At 41.8% G+C, this 20,954-nt stretch overlaps 1 long non-coding RNA gene across 1 annotated transcript; it reads right to left on the bottom strand.

Moving 5' to 3' along the window:
• Nucleotides 1–670: 670 nt before the first annotated feature.
• On the bottom strand, nucleotides 671–20,362 carry LOC115329873. Its single transcript, XR_005717651.1, has 4 exons — nucleotides 20,281–20,362; nucleotides 15,699–15,871; nucleotides 7,008–7,124; nucleotides 671–767 (listed from the first exon to the last, which is right to left on the bottom strand). It is a non-coding gene; the product is annotated as an uncharacterized LOC115329873 (long non-coding RNA).
• Between the last annotated feature and the right edge of the window lie 592 nt (nucleotides 20,363–20,954).

Raw genomic sequence — 20,954 nt, 5'->3', positions numbered from 1 at the left:
TAAGGTGGTGCAACCTTCAGAATTGTTTCTTAAAGTGCTTTTCCGCGGCATTTCACACAAAACGTTATTGCCTAAATAAAAAAGATTATGTGAGATAATAATACTACGGGGCGTGGGACGCGTCTCGGACTGGTATGTTTACCGCGTTCTAAAAACGTGTCCCTTGAATTTCGCCCGATGGCGTAATACAGGTGTCATGATTTCACCGGCCGCGAGCCTTGTGGTGTTACGATTTCGGTGGTTGACGCGGCAGACGCCTGTTTTGCTACAAAATTCTCTTCAGCTTAGCATTCAACGGGAGCGTGACACGCCACGAAGTGAGACTCTACGAGGACAGCGACACTCGCGTTCGCTCCAACTTTCCGCCAAACACTTCTTGCTGCAACCGCCAGGATCGCGGCGTCCGACAATAAGACACGTTGGCATCAGGTACGTCATTTGTTGGCCCTACAGGACGACTTTCGATGTATGCCTGTAATGGACTCTAAACGCGCCAATCAAAGACGCTTTTCACCCGCCGTTATAGATACTAGGAACGCGAGTTGTTGGCTTGCACGCTTATTAAAAAGAAAATTGACTCGGCTCACCTACCTCAAGGTGTCGTTGAATCTGAGAGTTGCCGCGCAGTGAAAGACAATGGACACCTCTGAAGCGAGGCGTTTGTAGTCATTGGATTTCAAGCCCAATTTTTCGTCTGTGAGCTTACCTTCCACACCCACAACCTTGTTCAAACTCTCTGGATATTGTTCATGCAACCGCTTGAAGCACTGAAATGGGAGATAAGGCAAGAATTAAGGCTCATTGACGCAGCTGCGTCGACTCGTCCTGTGTGTTTTCTCCTTCTTGTCCGTGTGTTATTCGCGCTGATTTTCAAAATTGCGCTGCGTTGCAGCGCCTCCCCATTGACTCGTCCTAAGAGTCGCCATAGCAACAGCATGACACAACCAGTCCGAACGTGGTCAAATGCGGTCAAATGCAACTGTGTGAACGAGTCCTTAAACGCGCACGCACACACAAGCCCCATTTCGAAGTACGCTTATCAGCCGAGTGCATAGTGAACTTGCCACAGCAAAGAATTAAAAATATTTCGCTTTCTTCCATCAAAAAATGTTTTGGTACGATTGCCAAAAAATAGAGGCAATTACAAAATCCAGATTTTTTTTTTCTGTTTTCTTTTCGAGGACCGGGGGGGAGGGGGGTGTAAATCTAATTTTTTCCATGTGCGGTAAGAATCCGAACACGTATAAACTCCAGTACTCACGCAGCTGCTGATATTTCCAAAAAAAAATTTCTTCACTCATCAAATTGCTTAAGCCGTTGTGCGCAGTTATGATTTTTTTTTTTTAAATTTTGTTAGAACATAGTTTTGCTTAGGAGACCAAACAAAAAGATTCCAATAGAACGCTTTACTAGGTCCGGTGTCCGGTGTCCTATGGACGTACAAAAAGCTCACTGATTTCGAAATATTTAGAGTTTAGAAATGCCTAGAGTTACAAGGTAAAAAAAGAAGCTTCCAAGAGCAATTTGTGTCAAGTTGATATTGTATTATCTTGGTACATTTGGCGTTTTTCAAACTTTATTAAATAACATAATTGCCCAAATATTATTTTATTTCATTTATTTGCCTCAAAGGCATCCAATGTGGCATTTCATGAGGGGGAAGAAAAAAGGAAGGAATGGTGACAATAGTGACCTATAAAGACAAAAAACAAGCGAACAGTTTATACAAAAGTTAACCAGCGATCACTGGCTAATTTTTGTATAAACTGTTTGCTTCTTGTTTTTTCAGTAGTGTGTCGTTTTAGTAGTGCATCCAAATACTAGTAAACCCGAAACTTCAAAATGAATATACAGATACTCCATAGATCAAGCAATACTACGATACGCACAGTGTAAGAGAAGAAATATGATGGCCAAGTTTTGGTGATTGACGTTAGAAGAAGAAATTAACTAATTCAATCTAAATTGCTTTTCTTAAATAACACAGGATCGGGTTTAGTCACTACGTGTGCGGCGAGGCTGTTCTAATACTATATATATAATGATTGTGGGGAAAACATGAAAAAGTTAGTACGTGATTTAATTGGTTCAACTTCGCAAGTGTGGTCAAGCCAGGGAGCTATGAACCGCTCAGGTAGGCAAGCAGATGTCCGAAAAAACGATTCGTTGGAGTAAATTTGATGGAAAAGCATAAATGAGAAATCTTACGTCGATTTCCTAAAGAGGTTTGATCCAGGTTTTTTTTCAACTATAGGACACTTGTCAGGGACGCGTACTCTCGGCAGATGAAACAAGCGGCCTAGCTTTGTAAAGCTTCTAATTTTAGGGCTAGACTGTTTTCGTGTAAATTCCATATCATGCTGGAATATTTGAGTTTTGGAAGGATAATTGACTTATAATAATGAAGTTTAGTTTCGTGGATAGGGGAATTAATGTTTAGTATAAACAAATCTAGCTTGCGGGATGCTTTATTCACTTTCATTCCAGTACACACTTTGTGAAATTAACTCCTAACAACTTATATAATGTTATATATGAATTTACTTGGTTAAAAAAGAAGTAACAGAAAGGTTATGTTTTTTTTATATGTAACTGGTCATCCACAGCCTTTACTCGAGTTGATTTTTATTGGCCACTTAGCACACCAAGGACAGAACGAGCGGGTTGGTATGGATAATTAAACTTGAAGAAAACGTTTTCTCGTTTTCTTCCTCAAGTTTAATAGCACACCATTCGCTGATTTTATTAAGCTGATTTAAAAAAAGATGAGGTATTTGCTGGAAATAAAATTTCTCTCAAAACCGCACAATTGTCAGCAAGGAGTCTAATCGTTGACTGAATGTTTGATTGCAGGTTAATAATAAATACAAAAATGAAAGCCGCTTACAACTCCCTGTAAGGCCGAATCAGAGCGTAGCTCTTGAGGAGCAGGTGGAAAGAGTACTGAGGGTAGGGTATACCGCTCCTCCCTCCTTCTCACCTCCTCACCTGCCTGCTCCTCTTCCCTCCGAGCGGCGTCGCCGTCGCCATCAGCGTAACCGTGAGGTCACGTGACCCTCGTGACGTCACGCGACACTCGTGACCTCACGGAGGTCAAGTGACGTGACCTCACGGGGTCCCATGACGTCACTGGGGTCACGTGACCTCCCAGTTACGCCGACGCCGCTCACGCCGGAAACGGGCGCCTAAGAGTTGCGCTCTAAAAAGTAGTGATCCGTGGACGCACCCCTGGGGTACTCGAGAAGTCACGTGTACCCGGGAGGAAACTGCACTTTTAGTAATTATGGATTGAGCTATGTCGGTGAGGAAGGCCGAAGTTCAATTTGCTATTGATGGGTCAATTTGGATTGGAGAAAGGTTTAAATTTAATCGTTCATGAGGTACCCTATTAGATGCCTTGCAAAATAACAAAAATATATCCGTCTTAGTTTTCGCGTGAGTATCACATGCCAATCATGAACAAATTCAAAGAGCTGGGCGTTCCAATACTGTTTCTTTCAAAACCGTGTTGATTAGAAAAAACCATCGGTTTATCTGATCCAAGTGCCGAGATCCAGATTGTTGCAGTGAAACGTGGGGTTTTGAACTTGTGTATTTAAACGTCGCTTTTTGTCAAGAAGACCGCAAATCATTGCTATAATTCTAACAGTTCAAGATTTTTCATAACACCAGCATTTTGTATGTTGGTTATTTATTCTCTCCCTTTTAGAAACAATTCATTTCGAGCGTGGAACATTCAAAGGAATTACAGGCAGTTCACCCTTTCCACAATGGAACGAAACAAAACTCTTGAAACCTAGTGACGTTCGCTACGTCAGGTAGTAGTCTATTTCAATTAATAATTCTTTTGGGCAAAAAATTCATATTTTTTTTCTACTTATATGTTTTTGGCAGGCTTTATATTTGCCGTTAGTTAGATAAATCTTTGGCTACTTATTTAATTGAATGTTTTAAGGTTAACGAACCCGTATAAATACAAAAAAAAATTTTGTGGGACAGGCATACTAAACATAAATCCCCTGTTTTCATCTTCTTCCATCTCTCAAACGCAACAACCTTTTTGGGGATCCCAAATTGTGCTTCTATAATGTAACTTTCGATGGTCTAAAGTTTTGCATAAGAATGGTTTCGCCTCAATAGAAAAAACTCAATAGCAAAAAAAAAAAAAACTTCTACTTTTTGCCAACTATTTGAATAAGAGGTCATTTCTGTTCAAGGTCTGATGCAATGGTCGTCCTTAAATGCTACAAGGAGAAATAATGCTACCGTTTTCAAAACAATAATAAAAACGCAAAAGCTCTATTTTACTTAAAAGGTTAAAACAGCGCAAAAAACAACGGACAGGGTAAAGAAGGACACAAACAGAGCGCTGACTCGCAACTAAATTTTTATTGAACTCAACGGTGCAATATATACGCACAATTGAGAACAAAAAGGAGAAAATCAGCTTGGAAAACACACAAAAGCAAAAGCACAAAAACGAAGCATCACCTCAAAAAAGATAAACCAAGCTAATCAAGTTGCCAGAAAATCAATCTCCTTCCTAGATAATGCAACAGAAGGCCTGCTGACACACATGACTCCCAATCTGTCTGTTTCTGGAGCCTCCAAAATTTCTCGTGTCAGCTGGTACCGGTGGCACAGTTGGAACTGAGGCTGGCATCTGCAGTCACGGCAATGCATGCCGAGGTGACCGGAAACCGTTGAAGAGACGTTGTAGGCATGTTCCCTTAGCCTGTCGTTGACGGCAGGCTAAGGGAAAATCTTTTTTGAGGTGATGCTTCGTTTTTGTGCTTTTGCTTTTGGGTGTTTTCCAGGCTGATTTTCTTCTTTTTGTTCTCAATTGTGCGTTTATATTGCACCGTTGAGTTCAATAAAAATTTAGTTGCGAGTCAGCGCTCTGTTTGTGTCCTTCTTTACCCTGTCCGTTGTATTTTCCGCTGTTTTAACCTTTTAAGTATGTCACACCAACTCGCCCAGGTTTCAACCTTAGCAACCTTTATTTTACATACGATAATATGTTTTTTTTACATACTCAATTACCATCTTCACTGGATATATAAAAGAGTCAAAATTAATTTTTGAACAAGGAGTTGAACAATTTCAAGTCCGCAAACGTTTCCTTTTTCTCGACAGCTAACGCATCTGCCAACAGTATTAGCAAGGCTGGTATTCCACCCGAAATATCCCTAACAAATATTGAAAGGAACAAAAACGGGAGAAAATATCCTAGTGTGGCGCATGAAGACACGTTCGCAGTACCGGAGAAACTACATTTCAACGCCGCAGAGTAGACGCTCAAAGCATGATGATATTTTGCTCGCTATTTTCAGTCGCGACGTAGTTTGGGCTGCAAAATCGTGGACGGTAGCTGCGATGCTCGGCATCATTACTGAAAATTGCTAGCAGAATCGGACAAAGTGAATCAGACATAAGTCGGTGATGGCCACTGGTAACATTGATCAACGCATCGTTGTATCTACTGATTACGCCTAGCCTACTTACCTCAACAACAGTGAAACTTATAAGTCTTTAGAGGCCTGCGCTTACTTCATATCGAAAATACATGGTCAACTTTTGGCTTACGGCCCGCTGTCGTTCCAACGAGCAGACGGCAAAAGCATAGATCTTTGAAAGAGCAGACGGCAGTTCGAACGATCAAGCGGCCGTTTGAACTTAAAAACGCACTGAACGTAGTCCGCGGGTGGTCCAGACAACTTGGAGGGTTTCTAGCCATCACGTTGGAAGAAAAAAAATATATCTGACCACAATAATTCTCCGTGAACTTAACCCAAATTGCTTTCCACACATGCAATCGTGGTCCAACGGCGTCTGTTTCTTTTTTTTTTTTTTTTACGGCACTTATTTTTGTTTTTGGACGAACCGAGTTGGCAAGAAACGCATGAAAGCTGGTATTCAAACCTTTCCTGACTCTTTTGGTAGAGCCCCAGTCGCGGAGCTTGAACGAGAAGGCAGGTCTTGTCTCGTTTCTTTCAAAAACAACACAAGAATGCAAGTCTCGCATCGTGACTTCCGCCCAAAACCCTAGACAGGAAGTGCGCCCGACGCGCCGCCACCACGGCGTGGCGTAAAAGAGTTTAGTTGGTGTATAGGTGAGCTATACAGCCAGGGAATAATAAAAGCGGAAAGCCGTTGCGATAGGCTAATGTACTTTTAAGTTAGAATAAAAATACGAATTCAATCAAATTACAAGCATGGTACGCGTATTCAAAAACTACTAAATCTGTCAAAATTATAAAGATTTTAAGTTACCTGTCGGTTAACAGACGCGAGGCTACCGGTACGAAAAAAAAAACGCCGACTGTTTTTTTTCCTTTTTCGTTATTCGTCTCTTCTGTCCTCCAGCTTTGCACCTGTTGAATAAGTGGTAACTTTAGCAAACTACAGTGCTTCCCACACGTTTCGAATCTCAAGATAACTATTTTACTGGTTTTCGATGACGTTTTTGTAAATTGGGACTTGAAATTATATGTTCATCTTTCCTAATTAACACAATCTAGTTAGTTATTTTACCGATAACGGTTAGACCCTATAATATGTCCCATTGGCCGTATAGATCACCCACACAGACCGCATTAGTCAAGCTTTTACGGCTCTTTTATATCGTATCTGTCATTACTAAAATGAAAACACATTATATATAAACGTAGAACATATTAGCTTGCCCTCGCTTAATAATTTGAGGCCAAACTCGTTTACTGTATATATTAGGAGGGGACGATAGCAACCTTTATTGGCAAACTATATTGGGCACGAGTAAAAGAATATTTTTCTCATGATATAACAAATACTTCAACATCCCACGTTCCAGAATACTATGAAAACAATTTTTTTTTATCGGCGACGGATATGTGGTTATTTATTGAAGCTGTACAATCCAGCGACTAATTAAACCGTGTTTCAAACCCCCTCCCCCCCCAAAAAAAAAATTACCGTCGCGTAAGTTTAGAAAACACGTACTGATTCCAGATAGTTATATTCCTCACCTCTGACTTTAAAAGAGCTTCCAGCCTTCCTGTTGGACTCGCATTCTTTTTCGGGCGAATCAATATGTAAATTCGCCTGATGCCTGGGCATGATCGCAGCAATTTTTCAAGAAGTGCCTGGAAAGAACCATTTACAAAAGTAATACAGAATCCTACTAGATTTTTACCACAATAAAGATATAAAATGGAGGCCATTATTCAAAGAAAAATATCACGTAAGTTAGAGGAAACATTACGTTGGAGAGTCGAAATGTAAATTAATATTTAACCGTAACACGGGAAACTTTTTGAAATACAGGTGCTACTGCAGTTAGTATACTTTAAGCCTCGCCACTTTCTTCGAGTATTTTATTGTTTCTTTTGAACTTGATCGTGATGTGATAAAAAACTGTAAGCATCCTCTAAACGCACTAACAAAAATCCCCTTTCATAGATTGGATTTTCGGTGGTATTACTGACAGCGAAAATTCTATGCAATATAAATCTTAGGTATTTTATAGACCGAGTTGGATACTAGCACCATGTGGTGCTCGCTTTGCTGCAAGAATGAAACAAAACGCTGCACAATCTGCTCTCACTTTCGGTCTGGTACATGACAGATTAGTTACAGCAGGATAAATGTGATCTTAGTTTGTTCTCGTTCCACCTAATTCACAACTCAAACGTACACAACAGTACGACAGTTAGAAAAATGATTTGTCATTGAGAGTCCGAATCCGGTTCATAAATTGCGCTATGGGCATATTCGCACCTGCTGCAAACTTTTTACTTAAACCCATTGTTATACAGAGCACACGTTAGATGTATTCTTTCTAGCACTGAGGAAATATTGCGTCATCAGAGATTGTAATTTAAAAAAAAATGTACACTTGACAAAATTTGTTACATCTCGTCTTAATGAACAACCATGAAAACAGAAATCCTCGCATGGTCCGCACTTGTAGATAGAGCGTAACACGTAATATTTCGGCTACTAAACATGTCTGGTGGGGGACTAGAGGCCGGAAAATACGGTGTATAACTCGCGTAATGTGGAAGGTTAACGTATACACCAACACGTTTTAAAACAGGACAAAACAAGCATGAGGCAATTTATTTACGAAAAAAAAAACATCACTGAAAAAACACTTGTAAAACAAAGCTATTAATTTACAGTTTACAGTAATGGAACGGTTTAAGATCAAGTGTTTACACCACGCACTTGAAGGGATTTACTGGCTTTCACCCTAAAGTCGTGTCTCGCCACATCAAATTTTATTTGTGACTAGATGTATGATTTTTACACGATCTGAAAGAGTATTGAGTAAAACCCACACGCTATAGTGCTTTTAATAATAAGGTGCCGTACTCTGCAGCCACGAATTTAGTGGAAGACAATAAACGCAACTTAATTTAAACGAGGACGTCAAGTAATAATTTCAGCGTTCACTCTTGGAGCCTTGGATGATTATTTTGTAATAAAACATGGTTTAGTTGAGTGCGAATAAGTTAAAATATAAAAAAACACTATCTAATAACCCTGTTGCATTTATTTCTTTGCGCTAAATGTCACACTCAAGGTATTTTCCCTAACAAAGGTAACCAGCTAAAATAACATATTTTTTATGCGTACAGATTGTGGGAGCCACTGGTTTCCCTCCCCCGAGAAGGCGTAAGCCGAGGCCGTTCCGGGCGAAGCCGGCTGACTTCGAGCCCGGTCGCTCCGTATCGTGTTGGAGAGATTACGCCACCATGCTGGCTTACTCTCTCGCACTCCTGCGCGCGTCTCCCCCGATTTCGGGGGAACAGCGATATCACGCGAGGGAGAGTCGGGCCTACCCTCCGAGTGGACGGCCGTGTGGTCAGGGAGTCCTGGATTGGACTCCGGGCAATGGGTCGAGTCACGGCGCGAGCTCGCCCGACCGGCGATGACTCCACACTAGCGATTCCCCTGGCTCTGACAGTCGGCGTCCCCACAACCTGTGGACGTCCGTCTGCCGAGAGCCCTGGCCCCGAACTCCTGCAACGACGGGTAGCGGCGTGAGCTCGCCCGACCGGCGATGACTCCGCTCGCAATTACCCGTTCGGCTCTCAGGTCGGCGGGCGATGCGGGCACACGGTGTCCACGGCTCGCTTGACCGCAGTGTCTTGTTGGGGACCCCTGGTACTCAATAAACGCTGCTGGATACCGGGATCATCGTTGTTGGCATGGCGTTGGCCGAACCCGGCGCGGCGACCGCCCTCGCTGGTAGCCGTCGGCCGCGCGGTGGGACGGGCAGCGGATTTCCCCCTTTGAGCACCGGACCGATCTCCGGACGTAAAGGTGCGTGATCCTCCCTCCTTTTTAGTTCCCACAAAATGGCGGCCAACGTGGGGCGCCATTTTGTGGTAAATTAAAGGAGGGAGGGTTACGCACCTTTCACGTCCGGGGACCGGTCCGGTGCTCAATGGGGAAATCCGATGCCCGTCCCACCGCGCGGCCGACGGCTACCAGCGAGGGCGGTCGCCGCGCCGGGTTCGGCCGACGCCATGCCAACAACGATGATCCCGGTATCCAGCAGCGTTTATTGAGTACCAGGGGTCCCCAACGAGACACTGCGGTCAAGCGAGCCGCCGCGGGCACAGTGTGCCCGCATCGCCCGCGGACCTGAGAGCCAAAGGGGTAATTGCGAGCGGAGTCATCGCCGGTCGGGCGAGCTCGCGCCGTGACTCGACCCATTGCCCGGAGTCCAATCCAGGACTCCCTGACCACACGGCCGTCCACTCGGAGGGTAGGCCCGACTCTCCCTCGCGCGATATCGCTGTTCCCCCGAAATCGGAGGAGACGCGCGGAGGAGTGCGAGAGAGTAAGCCAGCATGGTGGCGTAGTCTCTCCGACACGATACGGAGCGACCGGGCTCGAAGTCAGCCGGCTTCGCCCGGAACGGCCTCGGCTTACGCCTTCTCGAGGGAGGGAAACCAGTGGCTCCCACAAGCTAAGTCATGGGAGTAGATGTACGCACCTTTCCGAGGAATCCAGTGGCGCCAGTGATGAAAATTACTTCGTCTTGATAGAAACTATGCACCTCTGAATACTTAGATTCTCCTGCCACTGCAAGATTAGGTATGAATGTGAGGTTTATGTTTACTTAGCCATCGTTCTAGACCCTTGTTAGTCCGTCTTCTTTAAGGCGAGATATTGACTTTAAAATAATAAAGCTACGCAAGTAAGTAAGTAGAAGACTCCACTTCATTCCGACACACAAAATGAATTAACCTTCCACTAGTCACATACGTTCAATAGACAGTGATCAACTCCAGCATGCAGATGTGGACAAATTTAGTCAAATCATGAGGTGAACGCGCAGTAATTTTTTGTTTGGTGTATAAAAGCTTGCGGTGAAGGCTATAGTGTGAATGTAGCACAGGAAGTGAAGTCCCAACATTGCAAAGCAGATCTTAACTGGCGTTAATGCTATTACGTCTAAAAAAAAAAAAAAACTCGGTCGCAGAAATATGAAAATAATAACAGACAATAAGCATGAACGTTTCCATCCCCAAAAATTACTGTGAATAATGGTAATGAAACCAAACCTGTGTGGCAAATCTAAGAACTTGAACGATTAGTAGAAGTACTTAAAGTTATGTTTAACTTCACGCCCTATGCATTATTACGTAGTTTGGTAACAGAATGCAAATATAAAAGACACGGCTAAAGAGGAATAATAGTACGCGGCATTGCCTTAGCATCATAATTGGATAGAGACGACTGTACTTGAACAGGTTTAATTCACCCTAGACAGCCCTAACATATCGTTGCTCGCTATCGCGAAAGCAATAACCAAACTCCCTCGATCAATATAGGACGACTCTTGTCACTACCACTCCGGCCGTGTTCCAAAATTTACTAGATCTTACTCCAGGGTAAGAGTTTTGTACCCTTGGCGTTCTAAAACCTACCCGCGACCAGCGTTTTTCAATCTGTGCTGTCACGTGATATGATCCGGACCATGGACCACAGCCTCCGTGTCTCGCAGCCGGCAGAAATCCATGCATGCGCTCATCCAGTTTTATTTATTCGTCTGCTGGCTAGAACCCGTTACACTTGCTACCTTTCTACAGGGTGCCTCAAATAGCAGCCAGGCTTTTTAAATAGGCCGCAACAGTCGGTTTATTAAGTTATCGAGGTCCGAAGTGTGCAGCGTTGCCCACTGGTGGTGCACTTTTTTATATAAAAGATGTAAAGAGCGGACTTATCTGAGGGAAAAGTAAAAAATAAAGAACTTTTAACTCCTATGTAAATGCAGCGAAGCCACCGGTCTTCAAACAGTAGGGCGCAGTGTGTCACAGGAGACAAGAGATGGCGCAATCGGTCGTGACGATAACTGCTGCCAACGAACGAGCATACGGCGCCGAGAGCCGGCGTCCTTAGCAGGCGACCTTTTCTACTCAAAAGCGGCGCGCGATCCGCACGTGGCGAGAACTCGGGAAGACGCAGTCGCAGCATACGCTTTATCGTGATGCAAAGCAGACCACATAAGTACCCCGAAACAAAACCGTCAAAATAACCCGACAAACCACTTTTTAATCGATTATATGTCCATTTAATGTGCTTTATTAAACGCTGATAAGATTATGTATTGGCAACTGACAATGAAAAAGCTCGATCCGCTTTTGAGTCGAAACTATCGTCTGCTATTTGACGCCGGCTCTCGGCGCCGTGTCCTCGTTCGTTGGCGGCAAATGGCGTCGCAACCGCTTGCGCCATCTCTTGTCCGCAGTGCCAAATGGTGCCCTATTGTTTGAAAAACAGTGGCTTTCGCTGCTTTTCACGTAAATTTGGGCATTTTTCTAGTTTCACTCTTTCCTCCGGTGAGCTTACTCTTTGAAAATTTTATAGAAAACAAAATGCACCACCCGTGGGCAACGCTCCACAAAATCGTAGCCCGATAGGTTAAGAAACCGATTTTCTCGGTCGAATTAAAGAGCCTGGCCGCTATTTAAAACACCCTGTAGAGTGTGTCTTGTCCTGTCGGCTCAACCCAACGGTCTGTTTTAATTGCACGTGCACTTGACAAACACCAGCATTCTTGTCGTGCCACAAGCACTAATTGTTCTTTAATGGAAGGAATTTTTGCATCTACAATGCCTACTACTGTTGTCTGGTGACATCGAACTCGTACGCAGGTCCTCCGAAAGACAAGCAGATAAAAAAAATACAGTGTATCGTTGAAACAATAACAGTCGGCACGATCAGTGTTACTATGCCTCCCTAAAACAGCGAAACCAAGCAGGAGAAATTTTGAGAAACAACTGACAGCTTATCTTAAAGTAGTGAGAAAAAAAAAAACAAAAAAAAAAAACAGATGTCCGAATGGATGATCTTGAAACTCGTAGCCGACAATTTGTTCTAATCTTTTTGCAGTGTGATTGAAAAATTAAAAAGCGATGAGTCATTGCTTTTTAACACATCACATGAATATCACTACAACCTTAAATGAGAGCGCAAATAGCGCTGGTTAATTTAAACGGCAGGACAAGAGGCAGATTGGTATAAAGTTTATATCCTGAGACGAAAAAGAAGTCTGGTGTAATCATTTGTTGTGACATCTGTGATAACTTAGCTACAATTCTGTTTACATATCATAGCATTGCGAAAAAGCTGCCACAATATCGTACTAATCAAAACTAGCTAAAACAAATATTTGATCTATTCATGAATACATTTAAAAATTCTTCATGAAAAACATTTTCCCTTCAGATTTCGAAGAAAAAAAAAACAATTTGAAACCCAGAGATTTTCGAAAAGTTGCTGGAAAAACAAAGCGAATGTCCCCATTACAAGAAGCTATTTAAGAAAAACGGTGTAAATTATATAAAGTTATTTAGTTCTTCAAACCCTAGAGAAATTGTTTTGGTAAAAATGCAAGGAAACGGTGTGGTTTTAGTTTCTCTTTACTACGGCGTCTTACCGCATCAATATTATGTGCAAACCGCATAACTCATGAGTACAGCCTCAACGTACAGTCCACCCTATCGACATGACTTGAATTGAATTACCTGATTTTTTTTTTCAAAATACTTTTTAGTTACTTCTTTTAAACCTAGTAGTAGAGCAGCATAGAACTAATGTTTGAAAGCAAAATCTAACTGAACCAGAGCACAATTTTCTTGAGCCCGCCTCCTGAAGATGAAGTTGCCTCTGTAGTTCTTAAAGCAAGAAAGAAAAAAGGTTGTGACCCCGAGGCAATTCAGATTATACCAGTCAAGCATGGCCTCGACATCATATATTCTTGCCTTGTGCATATCTTTCATCTTTGCTTAGAAACTGCGATATTTTCTCGGAGAATCCAAACGGCTAATGTAACAGTTTTACATACAAATGGCTACCAAACGACTTGGAAAATTAGAGACACATACGTATTTTTTCAATCTTTTCAAAGAGACCTGAAACCATTATCAAAAGTCGAGTTATAATTTTACATAAACAAATATCATTTTTACTATAACACAATATTGTTTATAAAAACAATCGATCTACTGAGTTACCATTACTTGCTCAAAAACCTATACTGGACAATTGTAAGCATAACAATTCGGTTCCTGGAATATATGTTGCTTTCATAAATACATTCGATTACCTGAATCATAACCTACTTCGAAAATTACGTTTCGTTTATGTTTAGACATCCTCTAAGTAAGTACTCCTCCACGGATGGCTTGTCTCTTAGCTGTAGAAGAAACATTTAACGAGTGCAACACAACCGATAACCTGACGTCTTTAACGAGTACCACGCAGCAGTGATTACAAGAACGCGTGCCGGCAGGACGCTCACCCATATCTAATAGGGTAGGGCATGGGAATCGAGCCGAGGAGGTCCTGCAGCGAACGCTTTCGCTCCACGCTCCGAGCTAAGACGAATTCGTCCACTCGGGCACCATCAACTACTTTTGCAGAAACATGAAATATATGGCGTCAGAGGCAGTCTTACACTTGGCACTCTCCACACTAAAGAGCTGCTTAAGTCACCAAAACAAATATGTAAACCTTATTCGTATTCGTCCCGTTTAATATATTTGGCATCCGATGCTCATGACGCACTTTAGGCCAATTTTTTAAGAATATATGTATCAATGACGTAGTAAATATTAGCAACGAAGCAAACTTTTCCATTCACGCTGATGACAAGAATTTTTAAATCTGCATGAACTGGTAATTAACTAGCCACAATAGCAAATAACATACTAATTTAGTTTATATCCTGGGCTAACAAAACGCCTTCTAAAAACCAACATAAAAAATAACTTCTTGCCTTAAACTTTAAAAAAATATTTTTGAAATTCTTGCTACTATTAATATGTATTGATCTCTAATTGAGGTTACTAAAATGATTAAAAAATTGGGAGTGCATTTTTTTCAAAGACGTGTCGTGAGAAAGTCATGTCTACGCGCGCTGGACTTAAGGGCTAGAAGGAGACGAGAGCGTGCGGAAACGTCAAGGCGCCAAGCTCTTGTTTGAAAGATTCGTTGCTAGACATAAAGCTAGCTGCATCTGTCTCCACTGCGCAAGTAGAACGGATTTTGAATGCGAGAGCCGAACACAAGACTTCTGCGTTCTGTGTTTTAACTCGTTCGACGAGTGTAGTGGAGTCAACGTATGCCTTTGCCTCCACTGCACTCATTGAACACGTTCGCAGGCGAAAGCGAACCGCACAAAGACGGCGTTCCACGTTCTAAAGCGTTCGATGAGTGCAGTGGAGACAGAGCTGCTTGCTTTCGCTCTAGCCACTCATTGTTCAAACAAGAAGTCGGCGTTCTGACGTCCCTTTGCTCTATCGTCACCTCCTTTACCTCACTTGTTCGGCGCAAATTATGAATTGAGAGCTAAGTAGTGTAATCGGTTTAATGTTTATGCATTTAGACATGTACTTCCACCAGTATCAAGTGCCTTTTGTACCAATCATTATTTTGTGCTCAAAGGAAATATTGCCATTTAATGTGAGGGATAACCACAAAACGAAACTTTCAGAAAATGTACCTTCTTTAAAGAGGAGCCTTCAAAGTTACGTGTAATGTTGGCTATGATTTTCACGCAAAAGCTTTGTTTCACAAATCAAATGTCACAAGTATTTTATATATTTTATAACCTTATATTATGCACAAAATGTGCGATAAAATGTAAGGGAAATAGAAACTATTTTTTTTCTGGTGTCATTGCAAAACAAGAGTTTAAGTTATTAAACGCACCACTGGGAACTCTGGCTTGTGACCGGTATCGTACCAATTACGGCCTTTAGAGGGTCAGAGAATTTTCCAATAGCTGTTAAACATATTCACCCCAAGGAACCTACATAAAGATAAAGCGCTAATACAAGTGCACTATTACTTCATGTCGAACCAAATATTATTCAGAATACCTACGTCCTTTCGTTTTCTTTTATTTCTTTTGTTTGTTTAGCTAGTTTTGTATATTTGATAGTGTTAAGCTATTCTATTGTATTTATAACGATTGTTCTTAAACACTCTGCCGCCGCGGTTGAGACTTCGCGGTACGGGAAACCTGTTCAGCTGTTTAAGACCTTTTTTTCCGCACCTTCTATTGCAAAAACTCTAAATATTGAATTTAATTCAACACTGGAAGTTCACACATATATTTACAAATTGTGTTAAGCAAAAACTAGTCATTAGCAAAATTTTTCAAGTGCAAAACATTCTTCAAAGGAACGACTTACATTTGTTCACTCTCATGGTAAAGTCGCTAGGTCGGTTTCCCTGTTGTGCGATGCAGTAACTTTCAGGTTCACAGGTGCCTGTGTGTTTTTTTCTGGTCACGCAGCTTGCTGGAAGCGAAAGTCGACCTTCTCGCACATGGGGATTTTTCCAGAACCACGATGGGCGGAGCTTACTGCAGTAAAGTGGATAATTGAGCTAGTTATTTAAAAAATTAAAAGCACCGAAAACAGGACAAGAACAAATTTGAGCCAGGAAACAAAGTAGTAGGTTTTGGAAGTAACTCATATATGGCTCTGAATATATGAACAATATACATCTAAGTTAAATCAATTAAACTTTGCACCGGTATAATGATGACAAGAAAAGCCGATGGGGCCTGTCTAGCCATCGCATTATTTCCGCATAAACAAGAGCAGTGAGTGTGCCGTCTTACATCATATTTGTCTTTCGTCTTTCGACACATTTGTAACTTTCGACACTTATTATCGTGATCGGGGAATCAAACGGAATTTTTAATGGCAACGCGTTACTCGATCTACAGCATGTAACGTTCGCTCGCACCTGCTTATAGTGCATCCGTTTTTTTTTCTCGTATCGCAGTAGTAACCAATCATTGATTTAATACCATGGCCATTCCCAAATAAAAATCGCCTATAGTCATGTCTGAAACATCCTGCTCTGCGCCACGACAATATGTAATATTTTATGGTGAGCTATAAAAGCCAAGATAAGTAGCCATCGCCAGGCATGGACAATTCTAAGCCTCTGAAGCTAGTGATTCGCAACTATTAAAGTTTCATTCGCGAACTATAAAAAGTAAACGACTGTGAAGATAGAGACATGATGATGAAAAACAGCGAGAAAAACACACACGCACACAAAGGAAAGAATTACACACAGGAGAAGGCGCTGGCTATCAACTTTCTTAAATTGAAAAACACGCGGGTATAGGGTCTTCTTTTTCTTTCACTGTAGGGTCGCTTCTTTCTCGTTTCTTTGAAGGAAAAGTTCTATAACGACAAAAAAAATACTGTCCCTGATGTTCACAGATGGTTTGCTTTCGGATGTTGTAGTTTTCTTTTTTGCTATAAGGTAGAACTCAATTATCTCCCTAGACAACTGGAGTTCGTGTCTGTACAATATATTTGTGTCTCTGAACCGTGGTTCACAGCCCCAGTCACTGCAAAGGTTTGATAAATTGGAGTATGCTTCACCTTTTACCAAACTGTGATGTTCGCGAAGTCTGATGTTTAAGTATCTCTAGATTGACCGATGTATGAGTGTCCGAAAAATGGGTTATCAGAGACTGTCCCCTTTCTAGAAGGCACGAACTTCATGCCGTGCTTAATGCTCCATTCGTCGTAGTCTGTTTGACTGTTTCTGTTTTCGCGTGTTACCAAAGAAGAAAAAAAAAATAAACATAACCTCTCGCTAGCAACATCATATGTTTTTTTTTTTTTTTAGTTTTTGTGCTTCACCATGGTGCGTTCATAAGCTTCAAATGTGTTGCACTAAGTAAACAAATATTAAGAGACATTTACCACTTGGGCCCCTAACGTCGCCCAGGACCTGCGTATACGAGGTAAGATGTCCAACGTCAGAAAGTTTGGATACCCGCCGAGACAGAACGTTCAATAAGACCAGCTTATCTAGCGAATCTGAACGAATTCGCTAGAATCTGTTCAGATTCTATCGGGACCTGAAGTTCATCACAGTTTCCGAGTAACGATGGATGCGAAGCCGACCCTTTTTCGCTTGTGTCGGAGCCACGGTTTCCAGGGTGAAATCCTTGAGCCCGGCAAGCTTGGGAGGCACAAACGGCAACCGGCCGGCCGTCAGACTTGATGGTGTTGCTGGGGCGAGGCCAGGGTTTCTTAGGAGTGCAGCAAGGAATGGTGGTCAGAGATCGGATGCCGCTCCTGTTCGACGGTGTTGCCCTTCCTGGGATGGGGCCACGATTTCTCAGGAGCGTAGCCTGAGCAGGCGGGAGTCACTCCGTCTCGACGGGGTTGCCTTTCCTGGGACGAGGCCAGGGTTTATCAGGAGCGTAGCCTGGGCTGCCGGGAGCGCTGTCCGCCACAGTCGTTCGCTTGTCCCCGCTCGAGACACACACCTCGTGCCCTCCGCTTGCCTTCAGCTCGCCCTTCTCCTTTTCTTTATCTTCACCCCGTTGTCACTCCAAGAACGTGACAAGCATCTAGCATTTCGATTTCCGGTTTATGACCACACATTCCATATTTGGTTGGAAAACATACACTGTAGTGCGTGCCTTCGTCCTGTCTTTGTCTGAACGCATTACCTTACAGGCTTTGTTGTAGATTTTATTTTTGAGACTGATTCTTTTCTTCGCAAATAACGCAGCCGTGCAGCGGGCGACGACATATGTGTGCGTAAAGCGAAGTGGCCGAAGAAAAGTTGAATAGCGCGAAAAGATATTGTTGAAGGTCGAAAGGGAGGCTTAGAGTTGCGGCTCATAGCGAAAACGAGTTCTGTCTTTTTTTGTAGATTTCGAACCCAATTATTATTTTTATTTTCTATTCAGTTTTCTAAGAGTTTAACAAACAGGTAGTTCTGGAAATGAATAAAAAATCTACACTAATTAGAACAGCTCATCTCTACCTTCAAGTATGAGCTGATGCAGTCATATTCGAGCATAGAGTTATCCACGGGGTAACTTGCTAGTGCTCGTCCCAGGTACTGCTTTTGTCACAATAAAGTTAGAAATATAAACAGGTATGACAGATAACATTGACAGATGCGGATTTCTGCTAAATATAATTATATAATAGTTGTAATGAACGTGATTTATTTAATATTTTACTATCACCGTGCTCTGCTGAGAACAAAGAGTTTCAAGGAGCGAACGGGCAACGCCGCAAAGTGAGACAGGTTGAATGCATATATACGGAAAGTACACAAGATGCAGGTAGCTTAAATAAGTGTTAATATTTGGTTACTCTTCTCTTGAACTATTGCCCTAATTTCACGAGAAACTATTGTAATCTACCGTTCTGATACAAATGAAAAATGTTGTATTTATTCTGCTGTGAGTTCCATAGCATCCAAATCATTTCTAAAACAATCATTTTGGTTCCTACTTCTAAAGACACCAGAATGTTTTTTTTTTTTTTTTTTTAATTAGATAAGCCTGAATACAATTAGATGAAGTGAAAGGATTTGTAGTCGTAGGTGGCACAGTTTCCTTGATTCAAACTTTGGTGCTTGTCTGGGAAATTAAGGTTTTAGAAAGCACAAGGAATCCCAGGTAGAACCAAGCTTAACCTTCTTTTGCCAGGGTCTCGGCATCTTGGCCCTAATCCGTTATACTGCCAAAGTGTGGTTTCACTGCCTGTGGTTGGCTGTCACCTGGCGTCTTTGGGCCTAAATTGCGAAACAAGTGCCAAGGTTAGGCTTCACTTCCTGTTTCTGTATTTTCACGCGTCAACTTTAGGCCTAAATTGACAAAAGGTGGCAGATTTGGGCTCTGCAACCTCTTCTTTGGTTTGTACGTGGCATTTCTGAGTCAAGCCTTCCATTTTGAGATTTATATGTACAGCCAAAAAAAAATTCGTAGAAACCCCAAAGACAGGCACTCAAGCGCTAACTTGCGCATTGGGGAAACATGGTATTAGGTTTAGGTTATGCCCTAGGGATGCCCAGCTTGCACCAAGTTAATAGTTTTTCTAACGTGCTACCTGGAATAACATCTTTCGTTGCAAACCACTCAATGGCACAATCTTTTATTCGATCAAAGTTAAACTTATAAAATATCACATGCAAGTCTCCTGAAAGGCATTTCTGTTTGTATTTTTTATATTTGCATTAAGTACAAGTAATTACCAGACTAGCGATGTGAAAAAAGTCTCTAAAATAATATGGGACTCTTGTGTCCAGGTTTGCGCTTGGAACCAAGTGGTCAGACACCGCTAGAATTTAGGCAGCTTTAACATAACCTTCCACCAAGCCAAATACAAGAAACATCCCAATTTGCTTATTATGTTTACTGAAGAAAAACTAAGTAAGATACACTCATACCGCTTAGTTTTCAAAATAACATACAAAGAACAAATTTAAAGAACATCTGAAAATTGAGGAGTTCTATCAGCAGACTTCGCAATTTTAAACAGTTCCACACAACCTTGGATATTCTATACACGTATACCTCAAATAAAACACGCTCAAAACATCAAGGTTGGGTGCCAGATTTTTTCTAAAATAAAAAATTGATAATTGAAACATTTTTAAAAACAAGTGGAAGATTACGTAGCCATTTTTGTGCCGTCTGAGTGGATAAAAAATCTTATACAACAATGGCAAAACATCATACTGATATCTGTGGTCTTAATTTAAAACAAAATACCTGCATGTTAAAGTGTTCTTTTATATTGCAGTATAGTATAGAGGTCGCGTGTGTGCATATGTTTTTTTTTTAAGGAGGAATACTGAATTGAATTTTTTAGCCGAGTTGAACAGTCCAGTTGGCGCTGGCAAAATATGTGGAGCGGGACGGTCCTTCTAGATCCTTAAAGAAAATAAGAAATGAAATTCTTTACCAGGAACAACTCAAACAAAATTGCTTACCGGATGTCACGTGCGAGGTTACCCGAGTTCAAAGGAATCCGAAAACACCAAGGACTCTCAAATCTACCCGGCGAACCTGGCGCGCCGAATGAATAAAATGATTCGGAGGCTAGCTGAGGCCCGTAGAAACTCTCTCTTCCTCCACGCAGTCCGCAGCACAAGGCGCCCCCTAGTGTTTTCTTTTTGTTGTTTTCTGTTTGTGTTCTGTATCACGCATGAAGCCAGGCAGTAAATTTATCTATAGCACAATACAAAACCGTCCGATTTGTTTAAATACGCCGTCAGCTAAAATATTTCAAAACGTGCTTCAGGCCGATATCTGAAACATGAATATCGAGCTAAATAATAAAAAAAAGGTACATTTTTTTAACAGATCTTGGTTACAATCTCCTAAATGCACCGACACAGTCAACCAAGGGTGGCTTTTCCCAATGGCATCGGTGCGAAGCAGGTACTATGTTTCGTTTCAGGGGGACGGTTCACGACTTGGAAAAGAGCGTTCGTAAGCATCACGAAGCAGATCACGAAAGTAAAATTTTATAAATATTTTGTTCCTGCTCAAACATTGGACAATTTGCCAGTTGTGTCTTGCTAAGATCTAATTATGAAAAATAAATTAAATAAATTACGTTCCGCGTTCTTTATAGATTAGCAATGAATGTGCTTGGACAAAA

This window comes from Ixodes scapularis, unplaced genomic scaffold (assembly GCF_016920785.2).
Source record: "Ixodes scapularis isolate PalLabHiFi unplaced genomic scaffold, ASM1692078v2 PGA_scaffold4__175_contigs__length_147842914, whole genome shotgun sequence".
In the NCBI taxonomy this organism is placed as follows: Eukaryota; Metazoa; Arthropoda; class Arachnida; order Ixodida; family Ixodidae; genus Ixodes; species Ixodes scapularis.
The sequence above is the reverse complement of the archived record's forward strand: the minus strand, read 5'-3'. Positions and strand labels throughout refer to the sequence as shown.